The sequence below is a fragment of the Ambystoma mexicanum genome, chromosome 10 (assembly GCF_040938575.1).
Source record: "Ambystoma mexicanum isolate Mex_15411 chromosome 10, UKY_AmexF1_1, whole genome shotgun sequence".
NCBI lineage: Eukaryota > Metazoa > Chordata > Amphibia > Caudata > Ambystomatidae > Ambystoma > Ambystoma mexicanum.
The window spans coordinates 853,607,625-853,629,858 of NC_090932.1; positions in this window are offsets into that span (position 1 = coordinate 853,607,625).

Sequence of the window (22,234 nt, forward strand, 5' to 3'; positions counted from 1 at the left end):
TCACGCTTCAGTGATGTTGCAATTGACATAATACCAGTGGTGTAAAGTTTCTGCTCCTTCTGGCTGTGTTATAAACCTGTGAGATATATATATATATATATATATAATTATATATATATATATATATATATATATATATATATATATATATAGCCACGGTAGTGGCCATGTAGTTATGGTTAAGTTGGTGTTTCCATAGGAAGAGCACTTTTTGGGTGGCTTATAACTTCGCTCCCCCTGGACGAGTCCTCATCAAACTTTGCAGAATAAGTATATGGCCCACTCTGATTTCTTTTGCAAAGTTTGGTGAGGATTCGTCCAGGGGGGGGGAAGTTGTAGGGGGGTCCCAAAACTTTTTTTTTCCCATACACTGAATGGGAAAAAAATGTGCGCACGGCTACAGCCCGAACCGCTGGACGGATTTACACCAAATTTGCGGCAGGAGTGGCGGCCTGGTCCTGAAAGTGTGCTTTTGCAAATTTGGTGTAAATCCGTCCAGTAGTTTTTTTAAAAATGACCAAAATGTAAGGCAAAAAAATTAGTGATATCTGTGTTCGCTTCGCGGACGGACTTCCCTGTTCGCTCCGCGGACAGCACCCCGATTGGCCCATGGCCTTGCGTCATGTCCGTGGACATGTGACGTGTTCGCTGATTGGACGGCGAGGGGCGTGGAGCGCGTCAGATTTTCTGTGGCGCCCGCCATCTTGTATTCGCCGTCGACCGCGTACAGCGTGGTGAAATGTGGATAAAAAATTGTATTTAGTGCCCACTGTAAGAGTGTTTGGGGAGGGTGGGGGAGTATGAGATAGGTTCAATGTTTTGTTTTTTTATGTGCTAGACGTTTTTGTTGCGTTCGATTTGTCCGCGGAGAACACGGCTGTTCTGACATTTTGTAAATAAACTAAATGGTGGGGTGTTTAGAGGACAGAGTATGTGTCATTTTTGTTCGCAAGGAAGGTAAAAACGAGCTATGAACACTCGCGGTGTACTTAATTGTTCGTAAATACACAAACTGGGGGTGTCCTCAGGACGCTGTCCATATTGTAATTTGTCTAGTTGAATGTGTTCTAAGAACACTCGCGGTGTCCCGAAATGGTTGCAATTACACAAAATGGGGGTGTTCTGAGAACGTTGTTTGTATTGTTCGTTGTCAGGGTGAAAGTGTTTTAAGACCACTCCTTTTGTCCGCCAATAGTACAATTTCCTATGGGCGTCAACCGACTTTTTGTCCACTAAAGAAACGATAAATCCGGCTGGTGTGCGCCGACATTATGTGATAATCCTATGACTGGCGCTATTGACCTGGCTGACTTGCTTTTGCGACACTAAATCATATCTCCCGCCCCTAAGCCTGATATTATCAAAGCATTCATATTCCCCGCCTCTCTCCGTGACGTTACAGGGTGCGTCATCAAACACGCCCAGTCCTCTCCAGTCCTAAGTGACTTTACACAGAACCCGGAAGACAACACATATTATGTCGCAACACAGCGCGCCACAATTCGGAATATGAAACAGTGATTTAAAAGCAAACAGCAAGATTGTAAATTTTGTAAAGTACATTTATTTGACATCAAATGAGAATATTCAGCAATTTGCATTTGTCTTTGTTGTCGATCCGCAAAAGTTCATGTTGAGGCACGCGATGTTCCTTTGCGGTACAGAGGGTGTTCGATCAGCTTACAACTCAGTGCGCCACAATTCGGAATATGAAACTGTGGTTTAAAGTAAACAGCAGGATTGTACATTTGGTAAAGTACATTTATTTCACATGAAATGTTTAGTGAATATTCAGCGATTTGCTATTGTCTCTGCTGTCGATCAGCAAAAGTTTATTTGGAGCCACGCGTTGTTCCTTTGCGGTAGATAGGCTGTTGGTTTATGATAAAAGCAGTAACGAGCCATTAGACCACCCTATTGGTTGGTATGTTGTTTGTAGCCGCTAGTACTGTGTAAGGGGATATTGGTCCTTGGCGATTGTCCCATAAATCATGAAGTTGCATATTTGGACCTGCACCTGGCAGTTGAAGACCCCATCCGCTGGAGTCTGTAAATCGTGACATAGGCAAAATGGGGCCACATTCCTGTTTTAAAAAACATAAATTAGTCTCACCAGCCGATCTTCATTAAAAATCATCATTTTATTTATTAGGGCGTGAAACTATTTGCTATCGAAGATAGTGCAACGGAGTATGTTAATAATAAAATAATAATATTTTCCCATTCATATAGCGCTAAGAACTGTGAGGTATCTAAGCGGTGCTTATTAACCACGGTGTGTGGTGCTCATTTATCGACCACGGAAGGATGAAAGGCTGAGTTTGGCCTTGCCGGGATTCGAACTTGCGTTAGCAAGCTGTGCACGGATGTCAAAGCGAGCGTTGTACTCGCTGTGCCACTTGACAGGCTACAGTGAAGTGGCACAGCGAGTCGAGCACTTGACCGCCTATAGACCGGTTAAATTATTTATATTAACCCACCCTGTGTCGTCTGCCTTTTTCAGAGCCCTCTAAACAACAGGGGATCAATTCGGCAGTGATAGTGCGCGGTAGAAAACATTATGCCACTTTCAACGAACAAGTTCAACTTGAGCGGTCTTTAATGCTACGCTATTGTAATTATATTTGGTATAAAATAATCTAAAGGGTTACTTACAGTACACTTGCAATTTCCATTGTCTACGAGTGGTGCAGTCCCAAAATACGACTCCGCGTGTGCCAACGATCTTTCGCATAGTGATATAATATATAAAAGTGGTTTTGTTTCATAAATTTCATCCTTATCTTCTCTTACGTTTTAGCAACACTCCTTCAAGAGAAGTCTTTCATCACAATCTCTGTCTGTCAAGGTCAAAACACAATACAACCTTATAGTCCACTTCGTGAGCCTCTCCGGGGCCCGAGAAAAAAATGGAAGCAGCTGACCTTCACTGTGAATGAGCATAAATTCTTACTTTGCAACATTCTGTGTAAAGCCATCTGTGAGAAGTTGGTTTTTGCACGCCATGTTTGTATATTGTTTGCTTGATATTAAAAAAAGTTTGTTTAAGGGACGTTATGGTTCTAAGTACAGCCGAAAGACCCCTGAAAATCGCAAGTTATGGTAAGCTATGAAAAATAACTCGCGCCATCACAGTGCACTGCTAAGATTAACACCCAGGACATCAAAGATGACATCGCAAATGTCATTGATGAAATCACTGATGACATCACATGTGTATGTACTTTTCATGGAATTTGTGTACTAGGGATTTTTATTATAATGTTGTGAAAAAAGTGTCAAGGATATTGCAATAAATATACCGTTATTAGTGCTTTGAACGATGCATTGATATAAATAGCATTGTATTATGGGATTCTATCTAGTATACTGAGCTACTAATGGAGAAACATAGCATTGTGTGCAGAGTACAAGATGAAAGTATAATATTTGTAATATTAATATGTTGAATAATGAAATGATGATAATTGTCCTGAAATGTTCGAAAATTCACAAAATGGGGGTGTTCTGAGGACGTTATTCATATTGTGTGATTGCTTAGCTGTATGCAATGAGGGAATGGCACAGAGAGTAAAGTGGACGCCGTCCGCGGACACCGCGGCTGTTCGTGGACAGGGCGTGCTACATCCGGGTTTTTCCAGGAAATCCAACATGGAAAGAAGACTGTACGGATCAGCCAATCAGATGTCGAGGTTGTGGATTTGTGTTGATAGAGACTATGTGGTGAAGATGGCAGAAGTGGAGAAAGTCAGGGTGTTGGTGCTCTGAGATATGTTTGTGCATGGTTTACAGCAGTACGCTGAATGCAGGCATGTTGCAAAGAACTTTGATGTGAAAGGAGTGGAGGTGGTGTGGAGCACTGTGCCTGATTGCAATGTACAGGGAATTGTACAAGTTTGTGAGGATGTGGCCACGATGAACAGTCCGCATGTGGTAGTTTTGCACTATGGTGCTTTCCATTTGGGCAACGTCAGTGCCCCTACTTTGTTGGCTGATTTGGAACGCTTGGTTCAAGCCGTAATGAAGATCCTTCCAAATGCGAAAGTAATTTTTTCTGGATTACTACCTAGGGCAATATGGGACAAAAGTTCAGTGTTTTGTCCTCAGCAAAACATTGCTAGGTGTGTCATCAACCGAGGCATGTGTGCCTTCATGCTTAGAGCTGGTATGTTCTTCTGTAACAATGAGAATATTGATGCCAGTAATGCTGTTAATTTTAAAGAAGATGGCATTTCTTTATCTTTTACGGGAAATGCCTTTCTATTTTGGAATGGAAAGGTTGCTTTGGAGAAGGTTATGTAAAGATTTTAGGAGTAAAGTAAGAAAAAAAAACAAGAAAAAAAATACAAAATAACAGGTGTCTGTCAAGCATCTGTAAAAAAAAAAAAAATTTAAATGTACATTCACCACGCTCAGATTTTCGATGTGTCCGCGGACATGGCGGTAGTCAGCGGACATGAAAATCACTACGAGGGGGTTAGTATGTTCTATGTTACATGTATATGAAGTCAGGGATATTATGGTTAAGTTGCGCTACTAAAAACCTATGAAATTCAGTGAAAAAACTTTGTTAGAAGGACGTTATGGTTCAAAGTAAAACCGAAAAACCCCTGAAATTCGGCAGTTATGGTAAGATAAGCAACCATAAATCGCGCCGCCACCGTGCACTGCTAACACTAACACCCAGGACATCAAAGATGACATCACAAATGTCATTGATGACATCACTGATGACATCACGTGGCTGGCTCTCCCTTTTTTTCTTTCCTGACATATCTAGGCCACATGATTTTCTTCACTAACAGTCAGGAACTAAAAATTGTAAATTACTATATTCGTAGACTTATCCTTCAAGTATGTTCTTAGAATAATTCCCTTATGGTCCAGTCATATCATATGAATCATATACATAGGAGAAGTCACAACCTTGAAAGAGGGCAATCCTTTTTGTGCATTAAAATTATCAGTAGATTTATCAGCACTTTCTGATACTTTTGATGTTTTTTTTATTACTGTACTTTCCCTGTATATGCTCATATTTTTATATGTTGTACTCACACTATTTTCCTTAGGGTCCAGACACATTATGTGATATATATAGATAGGGTAAGTAACAGCTTCGAAACAGAGCAATCATTTCTCTCCATAAAGGTAATCAGTTAGGTTATGAACACTTTCTGCTACTATTGCTGTTTCTTTTTCCTACTTCAATTCCCTTGTATATATTCATATTTGTATGTGGTGTTGTCTCTTTGTGATTTGTGTATAATAATGCAATTATGTAGTAAGTGGGTTTTATTACCTACTTATCACAAGTTTCACTGTACGCAAAACTCTAATATGAAAACAGTTATCATTTCAATATTCAACATGGCAAGCTTATGAATATTGCACCTCCATCATGTATGCTGCACACAATGCCTATGTTTCTACATGAGTACCTTAGTATACTGGATTGAAGTTAATAATAGAATGCTATTTATATCAATGCATAGCTTAATGCACTGATTAGCACTTATTTATTCCAATAATCTTTGACACTTTTTTTATTAACATTACACTAAGAATCCCTTGTACAGACTTTTCATGAAAGGTAAATGCACATGTGATGTCATCAGTGATGTCATCAATGACATTTGTGATGTCATCTTTGATGTCCTGGGTGTTAGTGTTAGCAGTGCACGGTGGCGGCGCGAGTTATGGTTGCTTATCTTACCATAACTGCCGAATTTCAGGGGTTTTTCGGTTTTACTTTGAACCATAACGTCCCTTTAACAAAGTTTGTTTTACTGAATTTCATAGGTTTTTAGTAGCGCAACTTAACCATAATGTCCCTTTAACAAAGTTTTTTCACTGAATATATATATATATATATATATATATATATATATCTGCGTTTATTGCATTAGGTTTAGGGGTTCCTACTGATTACTATCACATCTAATGTCATTCAGTGATAATGGTTTTTGGTGAGTAGTCAATGGGACTCATTCCAAGGTCAGCGGTAACCCACCAGTGCCACCAGCGGGTTGCCGCCGACCCAGACACACCTGACTTCCGTTGCCACCGGGACATTACAAGTCCCAGCAGCATGGTAAGTCAGGCGGCAGATTCAGTAACTCATCAATCCCGTGGAGTCCCATAGGACTCCAGAGGAGTGGGGGGACGGAAGCACCTGCACCATTGCAATGGCCCCTGCAGGCAGACTCGTAGTGTGGCGGTCCGGAAACAAAGGTGCCAGGAAGCTTAGCGGCACCCTTGTTTCCAGACCGCCACACTCGGAATGAGGCCCAGTGAGTACTGGGGATTTGTTTGTGAGGTACCACATGTTCGATGTGGTAGGGTTGTATATATGAGTGATGTGCTGGGATGAGGGTCTTTTTTTTACACAAGTGTTTTTTGTTACATGGCTTGTTTATGATGCAATGCTTTTTGGCAAAGGACTAGTAGGTCTGTACAAACACATGCATTTCACTTGCCACCCGCATTGCCAAACAAAAATCATGCAAGTCAGTTTAGGGTAGTAACAGAAAACGGAGAGACCTAATTGTCTTGAAAGACAGTGAGCAGACCTTCAGGCTTACTCTACCAGACCAGTCCTGCAACAATTCGATCCACCCACCAGTCCTCCGTCCTTGTAGGTTATAATGCAGTGACCTGAGTGACGTAATCGAGACTTAGAAAGAAGACTCTTCAGACAATAGTCCACTGTACAGTGTCTCTGAGAGATGGCCTACCACCTCATTCCCATCTTTATCACAATGTTCTTCTGAGAGTCCCCTGTCGACGCAGATGTCTTTGCCACGCTATTCGTCTCACCTGGATTTGGGCAGAAATCTCCCACCCAATTGGCCACCAGAATCAACATCTTCCATATTCCACATGCCAGAGCCCTTACATTGTTACCTGCTGAAGCCTTCTTCTCACATGTGCATATTACTTGACATCTCTGGTGCCTTGCATAAAAACGCTTTTTCAGCAGCTTCAGCATTTCACTCTCTGGGACACACTTTCAGAATGAGTTTAGCAGAAAAATATATAACGCTCACATGACAAATTAACGTGATATAAAGTTCCACTATAATAACCGGAAATGAAATAAACGTTAAAGAACCTACTGTAAATATTTGCTCAAAAGCAATAGATCAACGACTGACTGATACAGTGAAATCACATGATCAGACCAAATCCAAATACTTTTGCAACCACATCATCCTGTCAAATAGAGAAAGCATACAGTTTTAATGTTCGGAGTGTGTGCGTGTGTGTTTTTGGGTGTGTTAAGCGTTGCATGGTCATGAATGGTAAACATAACTATTCCTTTTGAGTCCAGAAATTGTAGTTCTGATGAGGTACGTGCTCTATTATTTTAAATTGGCATATAGGGGCGTGGGTATGCAATGTGCCATTGCATTGCTCACAGGTGAAATAAGTGGTGGTTTGTTTAAAGCGTTGCTAATAGTTTGTCATTTATAATTATGTTCTGAAAAGGAGCAGTGCGAGCAGACTGGGTGAGTGTGGAATTGTTCTTGTGCCGTGTGTAGTTTATCCCACTAGGACCATTTAGGTGTTAATCTCTTCCGTTCAGAATTGTTTCTCCTCCTGTATCTATATCAAGGGTGTCTAAGTGTATTCTTTCTACCTTTGTTTGTCAGTGCGGTAAATATCCTGCATTTTGTGGGTTATGTGGCATATTATTTGTTCCGTATTTAGTGCCAAGAAAACTAGTGTGATGCCATTTCTTCATGCCTTTTTTTAATTCCTGGGGGTGGTTGGTTGGTTGATTGTGGGTGGGAGGATTGCACATATGTGTCTCTCTGTGTGTGCTAGTGTTGCAGATATATTGTTGCACAGTACATGCCTTAATTCCTTTTGTCCATCTAACCCCGCTGCATGCACGTTCCACGTTGGGTGTATTGGTTGCTGCTGCTTGTATGAATGTTTTGTGACAATGCCAGTACCATGCCTTGTCAAGAGGGGATGGGAATTTCTCTCAACTGGGGGTGGGAGATCTGCTAGGGAGAAATCCAGATCCAACACACCCTCTTGGGTGCACCATAGTAGTTTGCATGGCCCAAATTCCTGTTTCGCCTCTTGTGGCAGCTTGCTGTTATGCAGCACACATTTTTCCAACACCATGCCTCATGAACAAAATGCGTGTAATACTCTTTCTGTTCCTCGTAGAGTCAACAAACATGATATGAGCCAAAGCAAGTAGCACAAACGACAGAACCGGCCTATAGCCCTGTGCGCAGTCCATAACCTGTCATCAGAGACCTCGACCGGCATAAGCAAAAGCAAACTTCCAGCATTCCGATGCCGAGATAATACATCAAGCGAGGCGAGAGGGAAGCACAGGCCATCAACTATGTGGCTGTGAGCAAAGCAGTGCAATGCTCTCCAGTGCCTGCAGGAAACCACCAGGAATTTAACAGGACTTTGACCCTAAAAAGACTCTAATTACCAAAGGGGAGCACAGAACCATGTGCTGCTAAATGAGCACCAACACTGAACACTTCGGGCCGCCACCATTATTATGCGACAGACCCACATCGAGAAAAGGGGGTGAGTTTAGCCTGCTATTTAACAGTTTTGCTGATTGTGGTACTCCCTGGCAGAAAACACAGGGCTAGATTGGATAGCGGAAGTAAACCAATGACAGTAAGGCGGGGAGCATAAAAAGAGGAACAGGAAGCAAGAAGTACTAAGTTGTTTGTGTGAGGTCAAAGGAGAAGGAAGTGGCAGATCAATAGACCAGCAGGAGGAAGAAAGGAGAAACAGAATGTGGATGCTATTTATCGAAAGGATGAGCTCTTGTTTAGTGATACTGGCTTTGAGTGTGCATGACAGAATGGTGTTCATGATTAGGTGAGATAGTGTATGGAGTTAATGTGAAGTGGTTGAGGAGAGATTAGTAGTCTGAAGGTGGGATTGGTACATTGAAAGAAGAAGTAGCAGTGTGGAGGAGAAAGTAGTTTTGAGGAGGGAGCAGAAGCGGAGGGAGCAGAAGCGGAGAAGAGAGAGAAGGACCATCAAAAGGTGGGGTGAGGCCTATAACTTATACGAGACATTGGAGGGACAGAAGAGAAGAGGGAAGAGAGTAGAGGTGGTGGACTACGACAACGAGTATAGAGAGAGTCGAAGAGAGGGAGAGGAGAAAGTGAGCGTAGCAGAAGCAGAAGAAAGACTGAATCAAACCAGGTGTCAGCAAGGGACACTACCATACACCGTAGAACTCTAACAGCTAGATAAAGTAGAGAAAGCAAGAAAGCCTCTGAGAGAGTTTAGTTGGATAAGGCCACATGCCTTCAGGCTGACAGCAGAGTTTATTTAGCGTGTTAGCATACTGAGGGTGAAACGCGCAATATACACTAACAGTGGCTAGTGATGGCTTGGATTAGGGAAGGAGGAGCTTAAAGACAAGAGATAGAGGGATGGCCATAGGGCCCATTTAAAAAATAAAAAAATTAAAATAAAAAAACCTCTTGAACTGTCTCTTAAGCTTGGAGTAATTTTTGTTCGATCTGTGACACAAGAACAACATGTAAATAGCACACTCCAACACACCCTACAAGCACAGAACTACTAGACTGAAAAAGTAAAAAATACTCTTTGAAATCAATGGGTAAATGTTTTTTTTTTAAAGTTACGATTATTACCTATAAAAATTAAAATGTATAAACGTTGGAAATGCATGATTTAATATTAAACACTATAATGAGAGCCTTCTGAAGACTAATAAACAAATTAGGTCATTGGCTTGTGAAAGTGATGCACCAGGCATTATTTATGAAAATATGTGACATGCAATATCTGCAGCAGCAAGTCCTTTTATACCCAAGGATTAAGAGAGATATTAGCTGCTGAAAAGTCATAAATAGTTTTTCATTGGACACAATTAGTACCGACTGTTTCCAGTTAACTGATGACTACTATTCAGAAATACTTAACTACCAACTTTTAAATACACTTCTTCTTCGAACTTTTAAATACACTTCTTCTTCGAGAAAGTCTAGATGCAGGATTGCAGATCATAGATCCTGGAAACTCGTTTTCTGATCTTGGCTTCGCTACTTCTCCAAAAGATTGTGTCACGATGGGCAAATCACTATCGCCTCCACCTCATTGTAGTTGGCTGTAATTTATTGTGCATGTCTTAAAACCAAAAGTGCACTCTATCTGCTGTCCTGGTTACATCTGTCTAGCCCCATTGCTATCACTTCCTGGTTTCCTTAATCTGGTCTCACCACGACCCCACTCACCAGACATTTCTATCGGCAACACCTCCCATTCCAGTTGCTCCTGTTCCAATAGATCAGGGTTGTCCAACTCCAGGCCTCAAGGGCCACAATCCTGATGGGTTTTCAGGATATCCCACATTAATATTCATGAGGAAAAATATGCATACATTAGAAACATTGTATGCAAATGTATCTCATTAATATTAATGAGGGGTATCATGAAAACCCGACATGGATACGTCCCTCGAAGCCTGGAGTTGGACAACCCTGCAATAGATGCTCTTTGTGATGCAATCTGCAGAGTCTTGGATCAACGCCGCTTCTATATCAAAAATCTGGAAAAAAATACAATACACAGAAATGGCAAGCAATGTCTGCCAAAAGTGATCTTCTTTGCTTCAGGATATGGGCCTAGATATAAAGTACAGAAGCACTTGAAAATTGCCGAACTGCAACACAACCGCCGCGGCTCAATGAAATCGACTGTGATGTAGTCCCCCAATGAAAATCTAGACAGTTTGCTGACAACAATTCAAAAACATGCCATAAAGAACAGTTTGTTATATGAGCTTATAAAACGGCCTGGGAGTATAGATTTCAAATGTTATTTCAGGTTGTTCAGTATATATACATTTTTTTTCTTTTTACTTCAGGATTGTCAACATGAACTGAATCACACATCCAAATCCAGTATTGCGCTGAACAATAGCAAGACACATACAGATATTTCAATTTACAGGTGATCTGGGACCCCTAAATTACCAGCCTGACTAATATTATCTTTTAATTTCGAATATTTATATTGTGTCCCTTCACACCTAAAGGGCCACAGGGCAGGCGCCATTCCTCTAAATCAAAGCAGGAAAGCATATGATGGGGTGAATAATGACATGAAGGCATAAAAATGTCAGAGACTTGAGCCGAATGTTTAGGTTAAGATAAAAATGCGTAGGAACCATATATTCTAATGGTATGCACGCGGCGCGCGACTGAACCATACAAGTCTGTGGCTTACATAAAAAGCCAATGGATCCTTGCCTTATACATTATTCATGATGGCGTTTAGCAGGCTAGTTTTGCAATGTAAAACCAGAGGCAGGAGACTGCTGTAGCTGTACCGTGCTCCAAGAAGCACTTGGGCTTTTGGCAAAAAAAGAGGAGTTGCAACAGGCAGGGAGCTGTAGTGTTAGGTGGGGTGTTAGCATAGGCTCCCCTACAAAAGCAAGGTACGTTAACAAGTCGGCAATTCCTTTCACGTGATGTTCAGATGTTGACAGATGGAGCAGGACCGGCATCCTAGAAACCTGACTTCCAACCAACACTTACAAAATGGTGATCAGTTAATTATTTAGCAAAACTCAAAGCGGGAAGATGTCCCTCCACTATGCCTGGAAGTTCATCTTTACGAATCAAGCAATTGATTTAATATGGCTGTAAGATTTATCAGCGTCAAGGTGGTCTTGTGTCACTTCTGGGCACTCCTTTGGAAACGGTCAATGGGCTTGAAACAGTCGATCATCTTTCAAAGCTCTCAAGCGGAGTTTCCTCATTGGTGAGGGTCAGAATTCGTTCTTAGTGTGGACAGACTCTGAACGGCTCGAGGTTTAGTCCTCCTGGTGGCACGGCTATGAATTTCATGTCTTTTAATAATAGACGCCTATGTTTGTGAACGGAGGATAGCACAGGGCAATGCGCTGAGAGCAGCATAGGTTCGAATCCCGGATCCGGACTTAGAAACCAAACCCCGGTATGGTATTAGGCGCATTATAGAAAAACATTTAAATAAATATTCTACACTAATCATTTGGGAGCTCATTTACCTGAGGTTAATGGAAAGCGTAAAAGCCTTAAAGCCGTTATGCCCCATTTTCGTTTCTGCAGCTTCCCTTACTCTCTGACATACAAATGCACCAGCCATTGCGCCCACATGGATTTTCATGCTGGCGCAAATGCTGGGTATCCCAATGGTGGATAAAGCAGGGGGACTCCATAGGGATCCACTGTAAATGCTGCCTTCCATGCAGCATTTACAATTACAAACTGCCTGCCATGCATGCATGGCTGGCAGCGTTTACTCATTTTGCAAGCCGGAGTGCAAAAGTGCCGGGCAAAAGTGGGCATGCGCCGCACCTTGCGCGCCGCCATGCAAATGACGAAAATTCAGTGGCAGGGACCTGTGCATGCCAAAGTAGATGCGTACAGGTTACTGCCGCCGAATTACATGGAGTCTCGAAAATGAGCTCCTTGCTGTCTAAAACCCTTCTAATAATTTTTGTGAGAGTGTCAATTATATATGAACTGTGTTGGTTTGAAAGGCAGCAGTTGTATTGTGAGGTTAAGTGTATGTGTCACGACTGCTGGCAGCTGGCAAGTCTGGCGGAGGTGGAAACTCCGACGCCATTAGACTGATCCGCCACGTTTCCTCAAAACGCATCCCGCGGTCTAGTCTTTTTCCAACATGGCCGCCCTTCGAGTATTTCACCATTCGTTACTCGGCGGCTCAGCTCGTTGCAACTGTGCTTTCCTGTGTTGCGTGCGCTCCTTTCTGTGAATCCTTCTGCGGTCTTAGTCCGCCATCTTTTCCCTTTCCCCTGCTTCCTAATTTCCTTCCTTGCTACCAGTCTACCCATTTTACCTTGTATCTTCTTCCTGGTTCCCTGCCTCTCCACCTTCTTCTACGTTCTGCTCGTTTTTGTGGCAGTTGTGTTTAGCATCCTCTCACCCGTCTTTGGAGTGCTCCTCCGGAGATTTCTGGCTCAATAACGGCAAGTTACCTCATCGGATCAGCCTATCGACAGTCCTCTTCGGTGCATCGTGGGGGTTTTTTATGCCGTAGTGGCTTTTTCCCCTGAAACATATCTGGCTGTCGCGGAGAGGAGTCATTGTGAATTTCGCTATATAGAGTCACAGTGGCTTCCTTTCGAGGCAGACCGTATCTTCTCACAAAGAAGAAGACTCCAGCGCGACACCCTTGAAGAAAAAAGCTGAACTATTCTACCTCATCAGGGGAGGAGGAGGAAGGGACTCTGGGGGTGCGCAGTAATTCTAGCAGTGAGGAGGACATAGCAGATTCCGTGGTCAATCCAGTAAAAAAGTCTGATAGTCTTGACAGTATGGTGCATATTTCTTCAAAATGATGTTGTAAGTTACAAATGCAGTAAATTTGAACACAAAGTAATTGTACAAAATGACTTGAACTGAGTTGTTAGCACGTGCCCCATTTCATAAATGTAGGTGTTATTACCGGAATGGAATATGTCCAGCAGGGCAAGATCCTCTGTGACCCTCTAAATGCTGTGAATAAAGTAAGGGTGCCTTTAAATAATTGACTTTTATTGATAAAGTGCGAGTTATGATGATTCCTAAAATTTGACCATAATGCCAGATTCAACCGATTCTTGGAACTTTTCATTCGAGTTATGATAATATTAAAACAGGAGGTTTTGACAATCAAATGCCACTCGGTCAGGGGGGTCAGGGACAATGCACAACAGGAATTCTCCACCTTATCTGAGGTCTATCCACCGAAGCGTCAATTAATTTGAGGCCCCGTGAGATGCTTCCAGGCCTTCCCGTGTTGTGAAATGGAGAGTTAGTGAAGGAAACTTTGTACAACAAACTGTGGGGACAGAGAAGGATAATGACAGCATTGCCACGGAAGTCTCCAAGACCGGGCCGGGATGTGGTTGGCCAGTACGGCTAGCCGCACCCTGACATTGGGTGTAATAGGGCTTTTAATCCCACAGAAGATAGCTTCATGTTGGCACTTAAGGTAGGAAACTAGCATTGATCCCGGAGCGGGTGAATAACTACATCAAGGCAAGAGCTATGGCTAGGGCAGGGAAATTAAGAGCAAGCTCTTATAGGTTCTCGAAAGCTATATTCATAGCAGCTGTCGGGAAGATCAATGACGTGCCACAGCAGCATTTCATGTCAGACAAGTCCCACTTGAGCCACTACTTCTACCGTGACCTCATTATGTCGTACCACGTGGTGCTTCACCAATCCGGGCAGCATATCCATAATGCTTCTTGTCCAGCAACACAACTGAAGCCCCGCAAGTGACCGTCAACAAACACAAAACCAGCATATCACTAAGATCTTGTCAGATTTCTCTTCACCCTCTGATATATGCCAGGCCACCAAAGGTAGAACACGCCCTTTCTGTTGATAATGCTCTTTACTTTCCTACTCTGGGGCAAGTAACTTTGCAACTTGTTAAAAACTGTTCTCTAGTTGGACTGGATTTATACAATAAAAAGAAAATCTAGGCAAATATTACACAGAAATCTTCCTAAATAAGTACTCCTCTTTTCATTCATTGTGTCATTAAGTCCGTTAGCAATTAAGAAATATAGAAGTTATGTTATATTAGTTATGTTGCTGTGCTTTTGTACTGTGCCGATTCAACACCACAGTAGTTTAAAGACACAGAAATGTGATTCTGCCACATTTCTGGGTTAGAGATCAAGTAGTGTTGGTTTCCTGGGGGCTCACAGGTGTGTTCAGGCATTCTTGGTAGTTGGATAAGCTTAGAATAATTGCAGTGTGTATTTATGGTGCCTCAGATACATTCCCACATGGTAATTCTGGGACTGCCAAACCGATTCCAGAAGGCAGTCTATCCGAAGGTTAGAATTTATGAGAAGGTAAATGTTGTTGGTAACAAAAAGCTAGGGAGTTGGATATTGTAGTGAACTCTACAGAGCAAATTTCCTGAGCGGTGAGAGAATGTAACCAGCAAACGAGCGAACAAATGCTAACCTGTTGATCAATCTTTTAATGGATTCATATATATTTGCATGCATGGCATGTTATAAATAATGGCGGTTCCAACCAAGAAGTACACATGAGCCTGTGAAATCGGATGAAAATAAATGAAAAATGCAAAGTAATCCATTAAAAGGTTAGCATTTGCTTGCTTGTTTGATGGTTACATTGTCTCGCCGTCAAGGATACTCCCATCCTCTGCACACTGTCCACGGCTGGCATTGCCTTAAGAAACCGTATTATAATTCTTCACAATAAGTTTCAAGAGAAGGTAATAGACGATGGAGTTACAGTAGTTTAGAGCAAGAAGCTACATATATTTTGCATAAGTGCATCTTTGGATATAGAGAGATCATTGGTAGACAATTATTAAGAAAAAAAGTAATATTTAATCAGCTTGTCCAATTCAAAGCATTTCGGGATGCTATCGCTTCATCAGGAATAGAAATATTCAAACTTTCCAGAATCAAACCTAATAAATGAAAAAGTAAATATAACGATATTTTTGAAACTATCATTAATTATGCAAGTATACAAAACATTGTATAGAAGCTAACATGATCAAATAAATTGATTGACCTTACACATGGAAGGATCAAGTTTCCAAAAAAAGGTGAACTCAAAATCCATTCAATATTCACTAAGGCTTATAAGTGGTGTTTCTCCCTGAAAGAAAATGGCAGCATTGTGGATGAAAAGACTACCACAATTTTGCATGTTGTATATATCTTCCACTTGAGCAATAAGCCTTGAGCAGGGGGGCCATTACTGCTCCAGGTAATGCCCCAGGGCCCATAATTAAAGGCCAGAGCAGAGCAAGGGCTTTAACACAGGCTCCGGGGCATTGCCTGCAGCAGTAATGCCCCCTGCAAAGGGCTTATTGCGTGTTGCAACTGGAAAAAAAAAAGAAAAGAAAAAAAAATGGCCGCCAAGGAAGGTGAAATGAAGTCCGTTCTTCCTTTGCATGGTGGACATTAATAAAATAGCAAAAAAAGTCAACAAAACAAATTGGGCACCCTGGAAAGGATGTAGTTCCTTCTTCCTTTCCATGGTGCCGTGTCGCAGATCAGGAGAGGACGCACTGGGGACAGAAGTGTACCCAGCACGTCCGCTCCTGAAAATGAACCAAAAAGAAGGTGGGAGGAAATCTGTGAATGGGGTGTGAGGGTGGTAAGGAAGCACTTACCTTGTTCATCAGCGTGGGAATATGGCAGCCTCCAGCCCAGAGGAGGCTTAGAGTAGTGGGATTACTGTCTGGTAATCCCCCCCCCATTTCGACTGTCTTCATTGGCTGGGAGGCTGTCACCCCCGGCCCCACCATGCCAGGTACTAATGATAGCTATTAGCCAAAAAAGGTAAATATAATCTTCACTGTTTACTGCACCAACCAAAAGACATCAACTTTGATGAATGCTGCATTGGCTGCCTCCATAGGGCCACGCTATCTTCTAGACCTGATATAGTCCATTTCGGCACTGATGACCAGTGAACCAACCAATCACCCTGAAAACATAGCCACCGCAGGAAGTCACAGGAACAAAGAAAGCCATGTCAGTGACGAAAACCAATGCCCAAAAAGAAAAAGACCAAAAGATAGGTCTACCCAAGCTTTACACCTAGAACCTGTTACATTACATTCCTCTGCCCACCAGCCCCATCGTTCCTGCATGTCATAAAGGAGCCTAAACTCATCTCTGTAAGGAGCATCTCTCACACCCCAAAAGGAAATCGGCTAGCTCCTCTATGCAGGGCTCAACATGGGCCAACACCCTAAGGCTCTGTCCCACGCTCCGCCTGATTTATGTATTGACTCGTTCCCACTGTCTATATCGACAATCCTGTAGCGTTCTTATTCTGCTGGTGTGTGCACAACTCCATTTCTTCCTTGCAATGTTTGTGTTATATGCGAAGGCATGATGTCATATTGGCAGGGTTCAACATCTCTGGGAAACTGGGGTCTGACCAAGGACTCCTCAAAGTTGAATTCCTTCCATGCATCATGGTGTCTGACACCACTCTGTGCCCCTGCATCAATTAAAGAGGAAACAGAGAGTCCCATAACAGCAGAAACCCAGACTGCCAGCTTTTACGGTGCCACAGTTAAAACCCTACCATGACCAACATAAAATGTGTACATACGTAGTTGTTACCACCTCAGGGTAAAAAGTGTCATGATAAACAAATGGACCTTTGATTTAATTGTGAATTAGTTACTGGTGTGAGTCTTGCGCTACTCCCATTTGCCTGCCATTTCTCCACTTGGCCTTCCTCTGCCCTCCCACCAAAGCCATTCCCCGACCCTAAATGTCTCGCTCAAGCTGTCCCTTCTCTCTCTCTGAGTCCCTAGCATGCACTACCATCTTCAGACCCCCGGGCTGGGGGCGTCATTTCACCAAAATCCCAGGAGTAGCGGAAGTGACATCACATGACCCTTGACCTCTGAGGACATCACAGGAAATGATGTCATTTGACCCCACCCCGAAGTGATATCGCAGGAAGCAATGGAGCACGACCTTTCAACCCTTGACAAAACAGGAAGTGGCATCACATAGCATTGTTCCTAAGTACACTACGAAAAATATGGTTACAATATCACTATAATGTGATGTACATTTCATACAAGAATGGATCGCCATATGTATCATTAGGATCAGTGTGTATAGAGTCATATTACCAAATTACTGTGAATGCAAGCAGACGTCCATGGGCAAATGATAATGATATGTTATATATAGCACTTATGCGTAAGCGCTTTATATATAAAAAAAATATACACTCAATATCACCCAACCTGTGTTGGTACTCATTTATCAGCCTCAGAAGGATGAAAGGCTGAGTTGAAGTGTTTAAGAACCAACTAAATCAGCGACTCACCCCCTGAAGTGTGCCTTAAATAAACCTTTAATGAGTCTAGCAATTATTGTATAGAATTCCAGAAAGACACATTATTTGGTATTTCTATTCTTTCTTATTTAGGATCAGTGACGAAAGTTTTAGACATGTGGCACCTCTGTTTGTTTTTTTTCTTTTTCTTTTTTTGTAAGATGCTTGAAGAAGAAAGCCAGTCACTCCAGAAGTAAAGAGCCACATGGTGCTGGACACAGCCCAGGAGCTTGCATTAAAAAAAATTTAAAAGTTTTTTTTGTTTTTTTTAGGGTAGCCAGGGAGACCTCAGAGTTCGCAGTTGCGACCTCTGCCGACCCATAAATGACGTCCCTGCCCCGGGCTCTTCGCCATACATCCACTTCATCTCCCTCACTCTGCCCAGAGATGCCATAGAAATGCAAGTGGGCTCCACTACAGCTTCCATTTCTGTGACGACAATCTTCCCGAGGACCTGCATGCTTGCACAGGTTTATTACATTTTTAGGACACTATTAGCACCTCTGGGTTTGACCCAAGAGTGCTAATAGCAACAATCAACTGCTGCGTGTGTTTTAATGGGTGGTAATGGCCCGAGGACTCTCATTAAAGGCCTGCACTGCTGTTGGGCCTATTCACTTGGGTTTCGGACAGTTCCCACATGGTACAGCCTGTGTATCGATTGTCTAATGCTTGATTATGTCCCTTTGAATTGGTATCAGCCCCTTCACAGATATGCTTGGCTGATGACGTATGGTAAGTAACTCCACTGCAGATATATGCACCCCGCATTTCACGCTACACCTTTGCAAGTACACTTCCAGATAATCAGCATGGACTTCCTCCCTTGCCCTAGTGACTCACAGGAGCGGCGAACCCCTGTTTCTGCATCCTTCCCCATGCTGTGAGACATGGCAGTGTTATTGCTAGCCAGGCGATGTGCGCGAGAGCAAGCAAGGAAGGTAGGGCTTGCCATCTGCACACCAGGCGTTCCGAGACACCTGATTAATGCCTTTATTGGCCCTTCACTGCCTGCCTCAAATTAAAGTAATGAAAGAAAAGCAGTGGGAGGGTCTGTGAGCAAATGCCAGAATAATGAACAATAGATGCTGGCCTGTCACTGCCACCACTGCACGCACTGGCTTGCTTATATAGTCTGGAAGTCTTGTTATAGTAGTCGCGACTTTAACACATGTGTTTCTACAATGCATAACTTTCTCCAGGTGGAACCTTCAATTAAATTCACAATTTTATTCCAGGCAAGATGCTTTAGTGGTCACAAAGTTCATACCCTAGAAAAGAGAACACAGGAAGATTCTTTGGTATGACCCTTGAATCATTATGAGCCTTGTGATTTTACTTATCTGTACATTTTTCAAACCAATCACCTTCCTAGGACGGATTGTTTGTAACTGTAGATGCTCTGCATACAGGAAATTCCCTTCAGTGTTCAAGTGGCCTCTTCGTTGGTATAAACGCCTGCTATCAGCCAACATACAGGACCAGTATCCCCGCTGTGCGATCTCAGGTGGCTTCCCTAGGGTGCCACCAACAGGGGAGCAGCATTGGACACCAGAATGACCCCAGAAACAGGAAATCTGGCAGCATTGTGAAAGGGTGGACGGGGTTTCGAAATGCATCATTACCCAAGAAAATCTCTCGTGTGCCATAGAGGGAGAGACGCACATGCATGCCTATGCGCGCACGCGGACGCACACACACACATGCTTATGCATGTGCATGTACACACACACACAAGCCTATGCATGCGCATGTACGCACACACACATGCCTATGCATGAGCATGTACACACACACACACACACACACTGGGACTTATGAGTGGTGCCCAACATTGTGGAAGGCAACTATACCATCAAGTAGGACTCACCAAATCTCGGAATTGACAAAACCCCAGTGCCTCACACCACCTCGGTCCCACCGAATCAATCCCCTCTCTATTGCACCCCACTGTCTGTCTTTTAGTCGTTGGGTACATCCTCTACAACATGATTCACCTAAAAGTAACCTAGCAGGGGGTACTTCTATCAGCCTCTTCAGAAACACCAGAGAATGAAAGTTTAAGGGGGTCTGAATCTGATCTGCCTTCTCACCTCCTTGAATATGTTTCAAGCAAAATGTGGAATTGCACTGTCCACACAGCCCCATTAAAGAGCACCAAATCCAGAACCTAAATGTGCCAAATCCAAACCCTAAAAAACCCGTCTCTAAATGCAACTCAGTTACCTGCTCTATTGCGTGTCAAGGGATTAACAGAACGCTTGAGACGGAAGTCAATTTCAGTACGCTCATTTTAAATCAACAGGTTGGGTTGGGATAACCCGCAGAAGACCTATGGGGTTCACCTAACGCTCAAGAGGAACAACTGCACAAAAAAGTGTCAGGAGGGAAAAATGAGGAGTGTTTAGGTCCTTAACTAAGAGTCTGGTTCCCCCCTGTCGTCGGGATAGTTTACCTAAAGGTCGTAAACTATTGCTACAGCGGTCTGGATGCGCAACTAACAGGAAAAGCATGTGCAAAGCTACATAGAGCATAATTCACAGAAGCATTTGATAATGGCGCAATCCCATTGGAAAACGCTCTGTGAATCAGGCCCATGGTATCCACGGTTCCCATCTGGAAATGCGGATCTACTAGAGAGTCTGCATGGTGTAGTGCCCAATCAGTTCTGGGCTCCAAGCTCACAGTCTCAGGGTTGTCATGCCAAGCTCTCTTCTCTGTCCTATAGTGCCCACTCACTTCCTTATTTCTAAGTCCCGGGTGATAAAGTGCACTGCTGCCTTCTTTATACTTCCAGGGACTTAACCACCTTAGCACTGGTTGGAATATAGGACATCATCACAAGTATGGCAATGTGGTAGAAATATGGCCACAATGGATTTACCACTATTTTTACTGTCCACCAAATTCCAAGCAAGGTGTAAAGTTAGAAGAATAATCTCCAGTACTTGGCGGGAGGTTTTTCCTCCAGAAAAATTGAGGATTTGCCACTGACAGAATTGCCACCTCTGGCAAAACCTCAATATTCCAGTGGCCATCAATAACTACGCTTTATAGTCCCTGCCCGGGGTAACCGGAGTTACGCGCCTTGAAGATTAAGGACATCAAGGGTGTTTAATGATGTTTATGGGCCTATAACTCCAGGTATCACCTGGGGGTTATCTTTAAAGCTATTAGAATTCGTGTTTGGGGGTGGGGAAGGGGGGAAGAAACGGAGGCAATCTCCCTGGTGTGGTTGCTGGTAACTGGCTGGTTCCCCAGTGAGCAAATGGAAATGTGGTGAGGGAAGAGAGAGGGGCAGGACTTGCTAAAATGGGATGACCCACATCTGCTGAGTGTGGCTTAGCAAAGAAACCGTGTGGTGTTCCGCCAAGGGGAGGATGGTCCGCCTGAGGCAAGACCATGCTGCATCTGCCAGGTGCAGCCCAGCAAAGATGGAGTGTGGTGTCTGGGGGTAGAGCCACCCACCCAGGATTGAGGTAAGGAGCTGGGGAGGAGAGGTGAGCTGGGGATTCGGCATCTGGTAGGTGCAGCCTGGGCAGGGAAGGGAGCGCTGCAGGCCGCGGGCTAAGTGTTGCCGTGATGAGAGGTTGTGTCACAGAGAGACCCTGATTGCAGCGGTCACTGTGGGAGTCACAATTCCCCCACTTTTCATTGGCCAATTTCCAGGCCATTCATCTGATTCTTTTAATCATAACAGCTTATATTGACTGGAAAGTAAGCAATAGAGGGAGAGGGCACGCCACTCCCCTTCCTCGTAATATGGAATAACACCAATTTAGAACCTGGGGGATAGACCCTAATCCTGTTGCTAACAGTGATAACAGTATTCGAGTTTAAAGATAAAGGTGGATTCAAATAAATCCGACAAAATCATAATGAAGCCCATTGTACAGAAAACTCTTCCTGGCAACATTTTAACAGCAAGTATTTTCTGTCCTCCTGGCTTTGGATACCATCGAGGCTTGGATATTCTCCTCTCCAAGCCAGGGTTTGGGCCAGTGGGGTAATTCTGTTAAGACATTACTACCAGCATGGATTTATTTCCGTCTTGCTTAAATTTGTTGTTGTGCTGTGATATTCTCACCCACCTGCTACAGGTTTCCCTCAATGGCGAAGGTTTCCAGCCCATGAGAGACTAAAGGTTGCCTCTCCGGCCTTCCAGATGTGGCCCTCTGTAGGCTTGGCAATCTGCTGTCCTCCTTCGCTCCTAGTCTCAGCCAGTGTGTGAGATAAAGCTCTCATCAGGCTGACAGCTCTTCTCCCTTATCTTAGTCTGACTTCTGTCAGTGTCTGAGATGCGACTCTCAGTAAGCTCCTACCTCTCTCTCAATTCCCTC